Source organism: Arvicanthis niloticus, chromosome 15, assembly GCF_011762505.2.
Source record: "Arvicanthis niloticus isolate mArvNil1 chromosome 15, mArvNil1.pat.X, whole genome shotgun sequence".
NCBI lineage: Eukaryota > Metazoa > Chordata > Mammalia > Rodentia > Muridae > Arvicanthis > Arvicanthis niloticus.
This window is the reverse complement of record NC_047672.1, coordinates 41,387,746-41,398,285: the sequence shown is the minus strand read 5'-3', so window position 1 is coordinate 41,398,285 and position 10,540 is coordinate 41,387,746.

Here is a 10,540-nt window from a genome sequence, read left to right as displayed (position 1 = left end):
TAAAATGTTTTATACATGAGAGATTTTGGAACGTTATAAGACTAAACTTCACGTGAAACACAAGGTTGTTGCAGGTCCTTTTCTTTAATTTAATATAATAAGCACTCTATCTAGAGACCTAATTCTGATACTTAAACACTCTACTATTTTGCTAAAGTCATACCAAACTTTGAATGTTGTATTAATAAGAAATAATAGTAACAAAATGGACTTACAGATGGGATATTTAAATTTATTTATTAATTTACTACATTATTTTCAAAGTCTAGAAGGTATACCTTCCAAAACTAACCCCTAGAACAGTGTATTTTAAAATTTAGTTTATTAAAATGAGAATTTTTGGCAGTGTAAAAATAAAATCTCAATAGGTTATTTTCTATAATAGTAAATTTTGAACAATTATATTCAACAAAACTGGAAAATCTAGATGAAATAGATGATTTTCCAAACAGATACCAAGTACCAAAGTTAAATCAAGATCAGATAAGCCATCTAAACAGTACCATAATCTCTATGGAAATACAAGCAGTCATGAAGTCTCCTAACCAAAAAAATTCAACATCAGATGTTTTTAGTGCAGAATTCTATCAGACCTTTAAAGAAGACTTAATACTAATACTTCCCAAAGTATTTTATAAAATAGAAACAGAAGGAAAACTACCTAATATATTCTATGAAGCCATAGATACACTATTATCCAAACCATACAAAGACCCAACAAAGAAAAAAATTTCAGACCAATTTCCCTCATAAATATTGATGCAGAAATACTCAATAAAATTGTTAAAAATCGAATCCAAGAACACATCAGAATGATCATTCACCATTAACAGGTAGGCTTCATCCCAGGGATGCAGGGATGGTTCAATATTCAGAAATCCATCAACATAATCCACTATATAAACAAACTCAAAGAAATAAAATTCATGATCATCTCATTAAATGCAATATTTTATTTGTTTATTTTAATTAAAAAATTAATAAAACTGTTCCACAAAATTCTGACTTTCTCAACTTTTTTCACTTATTTATTTATTCCCTTTACACCCTGATTCAATTTATATCCCTCCCTCTTCTACTCCCAGTTTCCTCTTCCACCCTCCTTTCCCCTATTGTGCCCTCACCTTCTCTACTGCAAAGGAGAAATCCACCTCCTCTGCCTCTGTCTGGTACCCATTCACGCGGGCACATGAAGTCTCCTCAGGACTAGGTACATGCTCTCCCATTGAGGTCAGACAAGACAGGCCTGCTAGGGAAATAAGGATCCAAGGGCAGGCAACAGAGTCAGGGTCAGAGATAGCACATGCTCCAATTGTTAGAGGACCCACATGAAGACCAAGCTACATACCTGCTACATATATGTAGGTGGCCTAGGTCCAGCCTCTGAATTTTCTTTTGTTCATGCTTCATTCCCTGTGAGTCCCCATGGTCCCAGGTTAATTGGCTCTGTAGGTCATCTTGTAGTGACCTTGACCCTTCCAACTCCCTGAATCCTAAGGCTGTTCAACATCCTTAGCCATCTGTGAAACGCAATTTAAAATGACTCTAATATTCCACGTTATACCCATCAGAATGGCTAGGAAGAAAAACTCAATTGACAGTTCATGCTGCTGAGAATATGGAACAGAGAAACAATCCTCCATTGCTGGTTATACTTTGTATAACCACTTTGGAAATCAATCTGGCAGTTTCTCAGAAAATTAGAAATAGTTCTACTTTAAGAGCCAGCTAGATAGGCTACTTTGAATACAGCATTTCAATCTCAATGAATCAGTCTCACTATGTAGTGAGGAAGCGCCAATGAGTTTAACACTTCACTAACACATCATTTATTTGTAAGTGATTTGCCATAGTTCAGTTTCATGAACAGAAATCATGTGCATTGAATTATGCAGGTCTACCATGTTCCAGATATAGATCATATTAACAAATATATAAGCAATTGAGAGAGCTAGAATAAAAAAATACTTAATTTAGAAAACAGAATACTTCTATATCAATTTACTATTGTTCATAAAGATAATAATACTGAAACTTACACATATTTTATTAAGACACTCAGGTACCTTTAAAAAAGATCTATATAGACATATGTTTTTCTTTCAAAAAATAGAATTATATTTACTGGAGTCATTCACTAAGATATCAAAAGTAATGTTTTTCTCAGAATAACTGGGTTTATTTTCTTATTAACTCATACTGTGACCATGAGAATAATTTTAGCACAATCATTGAATGTCTGGTTATCTAGCTTTCTGCAGAAGGAACGATTTCTTTAGTCTAATATCTTTATTTTTTGTAAGTTTCTTATTAGAGTACTACAGTGGAATAGGAGCTCTTAATTTTTGAATTTCAGAATACTCTGCACAGAACTTTCAATAAACGCCTTCAAAACTTGTTGAAAACAACACTGGGTGAGAACACTAACATGCAACTTGGCTCAGTTTTGAACTCATATTGGGATAATATGGATTCCTTTAATAACAGGAAAATAAAGATATTTTAATTATGCATTACTTTTGCCTTATTGAATCATTTCATTAATTTTTGTATTATGAATATTGTAAAGGGCTTGAGAAATAGATCTATATGAGTTAAGCAATCCAAAATCCATTCTTACGGGATAAATGATTGAAACTTTATTTACCTCTTCTGCAGAGGCCTTGGATAGAATCTTGATAAGAAAAAAGATCTGGTTTTGTTTGTTTGCTTGTTTCCATTTTTTCCTTTGAGGCTTTGTTTATGTATTTCTCACTAGAATATTATTAGAACTTATCAGGTCTGTGACATCAACAAAAATAAAACGGAATTAAATATTTAGTAGATACGAGCACTGGTGTGTTGGTCTCTGTTACTCAAGGTCATTTTACCAGGAATGTTCCTGTGGGTTTCTAGCATTGATCTTTTATGTTTTCAATACACTTTAATAAACGGAATTTCTAATTTACACAAAAATTTCTGCTGTTTTACATTTCCCAAAGAAGATATGCATCAGTTAAATATACAAATAGAGTATATGCTTATTAACTGTGTAACTGTTAATGTAATTAACATCTTTTTATTAGTACTTCTAAAACTATTTCATATTTAGAAATGTCTAATATTTCATCCATTTAATATTCCATTTTTCATAATTTCTATTCCCTTCCTTAAAATTTTTAATGGTTAGACTTTTTAAACTGGAATTTATTTCTGTCTTCTTGTTTCTCATTTTCATAACAGCACACATAGCTATATAACTTGCTTTGAATCTGCTAACCTGAGTTCAATGGCGTGTGTCTGATTCCCCACATTTTCAGACATTTAAACATGTATCCTCAGTTGGTGGTGGTGTTAGGTGGTACAACCTTGGTAGAGTGAGTATGACTCTTGGAACCAGCTTTGAATTGAAAGTCCTAAAGCCATCCCATTTTCTTCTACACGTTTGAGGGTAGTTCAAACTAGAGCTCCCATCTAGAGCTACTTGTTACTCTGCCTCCACTCTATTATATCAAGGTTGCCAATCTCTCTGGAACCATAAGTCAAACTAATCTCTCTCATCTTTAAGTTGGTTTTTATTATGGCATGTTAGCACAACAACTGAAATATGACTAATAAGTCTTATTCTTTCAAATAGTTTGTATATAGGTCATATAACATTTATAGGAAAATAATAAAACCTTTCATAGTTGAGAGCATTTTATTTGTTCCTTTAAATTTAAAATTACTATATTAATCTTTTTTACTTCCCTGTATTCTACCATGTGGTAGACATTTGATAGAAAATATATTGCCATATGATAGATCAATTTATTATCTTTAACAAAATTTTGAATGGAATATAGACTAGAAGTATTTATTCTTGTCTTGAAGTTAAACTACAAAGGAACATATTCAATGTTTCACCATATTTCATATTACACATTCAAAATATGTGATTTCATATGGACTTTAAAAAATATTCTTTATTAAATGGATTATATTTCTTTCCTTTGGTAGACTGTTTATACATATATATATATATATACACATATATATAAACATATATATATATATATGTGTATATATATATGTATATATATATACATATGTATATATATATATATGTATACTGTTTATGTATATATGTATATATGTTTATGTATATATGTATATGTATATATGTAGACTGTTTATACATATATATACACATATATATATATATAAACATATATATATGTGTGTATATATATATGTATATATATATATATGTATATATGTATATATATATATAAACATATATATACATATATATATGTATATATTCATAGTTACATTAGATAATTTCAACAGTTGTTTGATATATTGAAATGATTTATAGTTTTATTAAGTGTGATAATAAGTTGTTAAAACTAAATCATTTTATTAGTAAAAATAAAAGACAAAATTAAAAGGAGCTTTAAATTCTGGAAAAATCTAAATACTGCTACCCCTACTAATACCATCAAACTGGTATATTCTCTAGAATGTATCAGAGACCTCGGAGGTGAGAGATGCTCAGAATTCAGAGGGAGGAACCTTAGATGAAATGGCCAACAGTGTGAAAAGGGAACTTGCAAAGTTCACCTCCAGTAGAAAGACCAGGCATCAAGTGAAGGGATGAGGTTGCCATTCCACAGTCAAAAAAATTGCTTCTGCCTAAAACAACTACTTAGACAAAAATGGAGAAGAGACTAAGGGAAAGGGGTTTCAGTGACTGACCCCAATTAGCATCCAGCTCAAGGGAAGGCTCCAAGGACTGACACTATTGCTGTTGCTATGGTATTCTTATAGACACCAAACATGGCTGCTGCCCTCTGAGAGGCCCAACAAGCAGCTGAAAGAATCAGATGCAGATACTTACACCCAACCCGTTGAACAGAATCCAGAGACCCCTGTGGTTGGGTTTGGGAAAGTCTGGAAGAACTGTAGAAAAGAGCAACCCCATAGGAAGACAAGCAGTCTCAACTATCCTGGCCCCCTGAGATTTTTCAGACTCTAAGTCACCAACGAGGCAGCACACACTAGCTGATATGAGGCCCCCAACACATATACAGCTGAGCACTGCCTGATCTCAGTGAGAGAAGATGCATCTAAGCCTTGAGAAACTTGAAACCCCAGGGAATGTGGAGATATGGTGAGGTAGGGGTAGTAGAGTGGGGACATCCTCTTGGAGACAGGGGAGGAGCAATGGGATGAGGAACAGTTAGAGGACAGACCTGCAGGGGATAATGACTGGACTGTAAAAAAAAGGATTCAAGAATAAAACATAAAATTGGCAGGTAAAAAATATATGTACTTATATAATATTTGTTTAAGAATTTATATTTTATACTATTAAGTGACATTGGTTTAATATCTATTATATAGGTATATTTTAATGTCATTTCTAAATTTTAGCAATGTATCTGCTTTCCTGTATCTGTTTAACAATTTCAGGTGTTTCATTAGTATACATTATTGATCATATATGAAAGTCATTCCTAAGAGCAATTTTCAAAATTAGGAATATAACTATTTTTAATAGTCCCATGAGTTTATTTTTCCCCAATTATCTGATTGCCCCTATGTACATTTAAGCCTCAACACAAAGCATTTCCTTTAATTGGGGATTTTTTTTTGATAAAATTCTAAAGCAACTGAAAATGTCTTTATTCTAATTTCAATCCTAGGATGCCTTTTTCTGTTACAGGTTTGTGATGGAAAGACACTGTGTGTTTGTCTCTTTCCATTTCATCAAAATAAGATGTTTTCTCTCCTTTTATATTAATGGGAGCAATCAGGGTTTTCATTTTGTTATGTTTTAGTACTATCCCAAAGAAGCCTCTTTCTTTTGGGTTTTTCTTAGTTTTTATACACATTTTATATTTACTAATGGTTATAAAATTGTAAAATGATATGGCATTTGGAATGTTCAAATGCAACAAAATTTAATAAAATAAACTTACTGTAAGGTAGTTATGGTTTGATGAGAGAAAAGAAGATCATCTGTAGCTTGTTGACACTCTCAATGTCTCGTATGTGAATTGAATTGAAGCATGTTCCTTCCCATAAGTAACATGCTGAAAGTACTGGGTTTATTATACTTCTTGGGATTATCTTTTCCTGTTTTAGATTTCATCTATAATTCTTTGTTTTGTTTAAAAGATATGCATATTACAGTACAAGCCCTACATCTATATCCACTTGTGGTAGAGGGAGAGCAAGGTATTTAAACTTCATCCTAACATAACTACATGTGAGAAAAAATATCTGATGACAATGATGCATACTATAGCACAAGACCTACAACTATATTCATTAGTTTTTAGTGAAATCATTAATATAATACAATATAATGAATATAATATAATACTAGATTAGAAGCCCAAGAGAATGTACAAGAATCAGAGATCCATGTGTTTGCATAGTCAGGATTTTCATATAAACAATAAACTGGAAGCCATAATATATACACAAAGGGCATGGTGCTTACCCTTGCAGGCTTTGTGCTTGCTGCTTCTGTGAGTTCATATAAACTTTCGCAATGTTGACTTAGACCTTGTTTCCTTGGTGCCCCTCATCCCCTCTGGATATTACACTCTTTTGATCTGCTCTTCCATGGGTTTCCCTGAGACCTGAGGGAGGTATTTAATAGGTCATTCCATTTAGCACTGAATGATCCAAGGTCTCTCAATCACTGCACAATGTCTGGCTGCCACTCTTTGTATTTGTTCCCATATACTGCAGGAGGAAACTTCTGATGATGGCTGAGCAAGGTTCTGATCATGACTATAGCAAAATGGCATTAAGATTTATTTTATTGCTTTTTAAAATTTTATAGTTTTTTATTTTATTATTTTGTTTGTTTTCTTTTTAGATTTCTTATTTGTTCTTGTCTTAGGTCCTTGAGCTATGTAGTCTGTGCATCTTGTTCACCCAAGCAGTGTGTAGGTTTTCTAATGAGAAACTCAAAGCACGTAGACTTTAGTAGGAGGGCAGTTGGGGAGAACATGGGAGGGATAGAGGGATGATAAACCAAAGTCTTGATATATTATGTGAGAAAAAATACATTTTCAATAAAAAAGTCACTTAAAATATTTATTATATTTTAAATAAGGTTATGATTTTGTTTTTCCATATTCATAGGTATCCTTAACTACATTCAGCTAAAGCCAAATAGGACATGCAGGGGAGAGCATCAACATACCTGCATTGGAGTATATATACGTATATACGTATATATACATATATATATATATATATATGTATAATATATACGTATATATGTATACATATATGTATATATATATACGTATATATTATACATATATATATACGTATATACGTATATATACTCCAATGCAGATATATATATATATATATATATATATATATATGAATAAAACTGAGGAAATAAAATCAACTAACTTTATGGCTGATTAACAATAATAAAATAATAATAATTTTGATTTAAATTATTTCATGATTACTTTTTACTAATTATACAGTTAGTATATGGGTTTTAATGGGTGTGTTTTTATTCACAAGTAAAAATCAAACTGAAAGAATATATATATATATATATATATATATATATATATATATATATTGTTTTTAATCTCTTATACAGATAGAAACAAGACATAAACAGTCTTTGCTAAATCAGAAAAACAATTAAGGCTACTCCAGTTAAGCAAAGCCAGTCTCTACTAAAGAAAGCATTGTAATATTAATGTAGCTGTCCTGCCAAGTTTATTTTCTCAGACTGTGTAAAGAGAAGCACATTTTAAATGTAATATTGATATGCCTGAGAGTAAACAAGTAACGAGATTAAATCTGGCAACAATGTTGCTATAGTGTATATCCAGGCAGAGAAGTAAACAGACCAGAAAACTCTGCTTTCACCATACCCCCAATAGCACTGCAAGCTTTAACTTTTCTAGTTTTTTCCATTCCACCTTGCATTCTTCATATTCTGTTCACATCTGAGCCATAGTCAAGTGGCTCACCTACTAATAGTGCTACCCCCTGGGGTAAACATATTCAAATCATCATAACATCAATGCTACTATGCAATGCCTTGGTTACAATGAACCCTTATGCTCAAAATGTTCCTGTGAAGCTAAATTGAAGCTCCAATGAGCTTCTTCATGCTAATGATAAACTAAGGCACCAGGACACCTCCTAACTTACCAATTGCATAGAGCTATGAGGTATTCACATCTTCAAAAGTTCATGAAAATATCAGTTGAATTGAAAATTTGTGTATCTTGTGGAAATATGAAGATCATGGGAAGAAATATGCTAAAAGTGATATCTATCTTGCCTTGATGTGAGTGATAGTTTACTCCAGAAAATGTACTCCTATCTCATAAAGTTTCATATACATCTGTAAAAAATAGTAAGTCCCAAGCATCTATCTGGTATTCAGGAAAAAAAAATAAGAAAAAACTACAACCCAAGAACATACAGAAATAAATATCTTTTAGTTTACAAAGTAATGAGACATTATGGACTGAATCTATATTGCTTGGTGGAACCAGAATGAATTTCTACTAAAACCAGCATTGTGAATATATTGTTTATGGCATGGTCACCAGGCGTCATGGACCTAGATCTTCAACTTCTGCATCTTCATAAGCCAAGGTCTTATTTTTGAGACCTCCTCAACTAAAAGATTAGTTTCTATATTCCACTAATACCAAAGGCCTTTGGAAAACTCATAAAATGTACCACCATAGAATTATCCTTAAATTATACATAATTATATAATAAAATTGAAATGGAGTTCAAACTCCAAACTAGACAACTGAAACTAGCATATAAAAAAGCACAATGTTAGGAGCTAGTAACTTCTTTTGGGATGTTTGCCCAATAATATTCCATGCACAAACCCATCAGATATTACAGACTATTATCATTTCCCCTTGTTCTTACAAACACTGAATTGCTAAAGATATCTGTTATTTGAATCAAAAACACACTGATCTGGAACCTTCATCCTTACTTGCTAGCTTTCACGGGGTTGGAAGTTTCTATGTAAACTGCTGGATTGATAAGGTCCAAATACCATTCATCTCTGCATATTGAAAGGCACACGAATGAATTGCCTGAAGTTATAGCCATTGTGCAATGATGACATGAATGTTATGGGAGTAGCTAGCTAATTTCTGCTTGGGTTTTAGGGTTTATTTGCTGAAACCAATATCTGGCAATGGTATTTGGGCCAAAAATCTGGTGACTAAATAAGAAATAATTACTAAGGAAGAACCTATTATTTTTATTCTTCTTAATAGATGTAGCCTCATGATGGTGTGAGCCAACTCCTTGCTATAGAGATAATTTCTCTTATTCAATCCATTATTCTGAGAACACTATACACTGCAGAAGTAAAAATTTTAATAACTGAGACATGATTTTGCTTTTAGTTTCTACTATACTAATAAATATACTTCCAAATAGTATAACTATGTTCTAGTACCTTCAGAAATGAGTTAGAATTATTTAAGAGACTAATACTAGTACTATGGGAAACAGTGTTGAGCCGGCTGGATCCCTGTAGGTCACTAAGAGTTTAGCCAAATTAATGAGATCCAGGTTATAAGAAAGACCCTGTTTTAAAATCTAATATGAGGAAGAAATAAGAAAGACCTCTGACCTATGTCTGCATGCACATACTCAAGCACATATGTGCGTGTGCACACATTTATACATAAATGTGTCATACATGCACACCACATAAGGACACACACAAAGAATAATATTAAATCTTAGTATGACAATATTGTTCTAAAATACTGAAAGTCCTCTGAGCATACATGACAGAAACACATAATTGCATCAGACTTCCCATGTGAGGTGATAGTACATTTTACAAGTGATAAAAGTTGAAAATAGACTTCATGAAATTCATTATTAGAGATAGTATGAACATGAAAATGGTTTAGTAAACAACACTGATAATTAAGTAAAATATTTTCACTTAATGAAGCACAATTTAAAGATGAGACTTTAAGACTTTCAAAAATCATGTCTAAAGTATAATATTAACCTTAGAAATGTTGTCATTTGATATATTTTATGAGAAAATACTATAAAGAAGTATTGAAGGAAGTGATTTGAACAGGGAAAGTTTTAATATATAGTTTTAATATATATTTAGTTTATTTAATTATATATAGTTTATATATTTAATATATATTTAGATTGATATATATTTAGTTTAATATATATTTAGTTTATTTAATTATATATATACATATATATAAATGTATATATATACATATATATATATGTATATATATATACATACACATATATATATATATACTTTCATATATAGTATATAGTTTGGGGGAAAGTTTTAATATTCTTCTCAAATGAGAAGAATTACAGTCCTTGACTTAGGCTTAACACAACTTTTCCAATGGAGTCAACATGGTCTTTTCCATGAAGTTAACATGGCTTTTCACATTATCCTGAAAAACAAATCCTTTCTTACTGTGATTCTCTACGTTTTGGATTTAGAATTACTAAGAAATACCCTTATTTAGTGTTATAA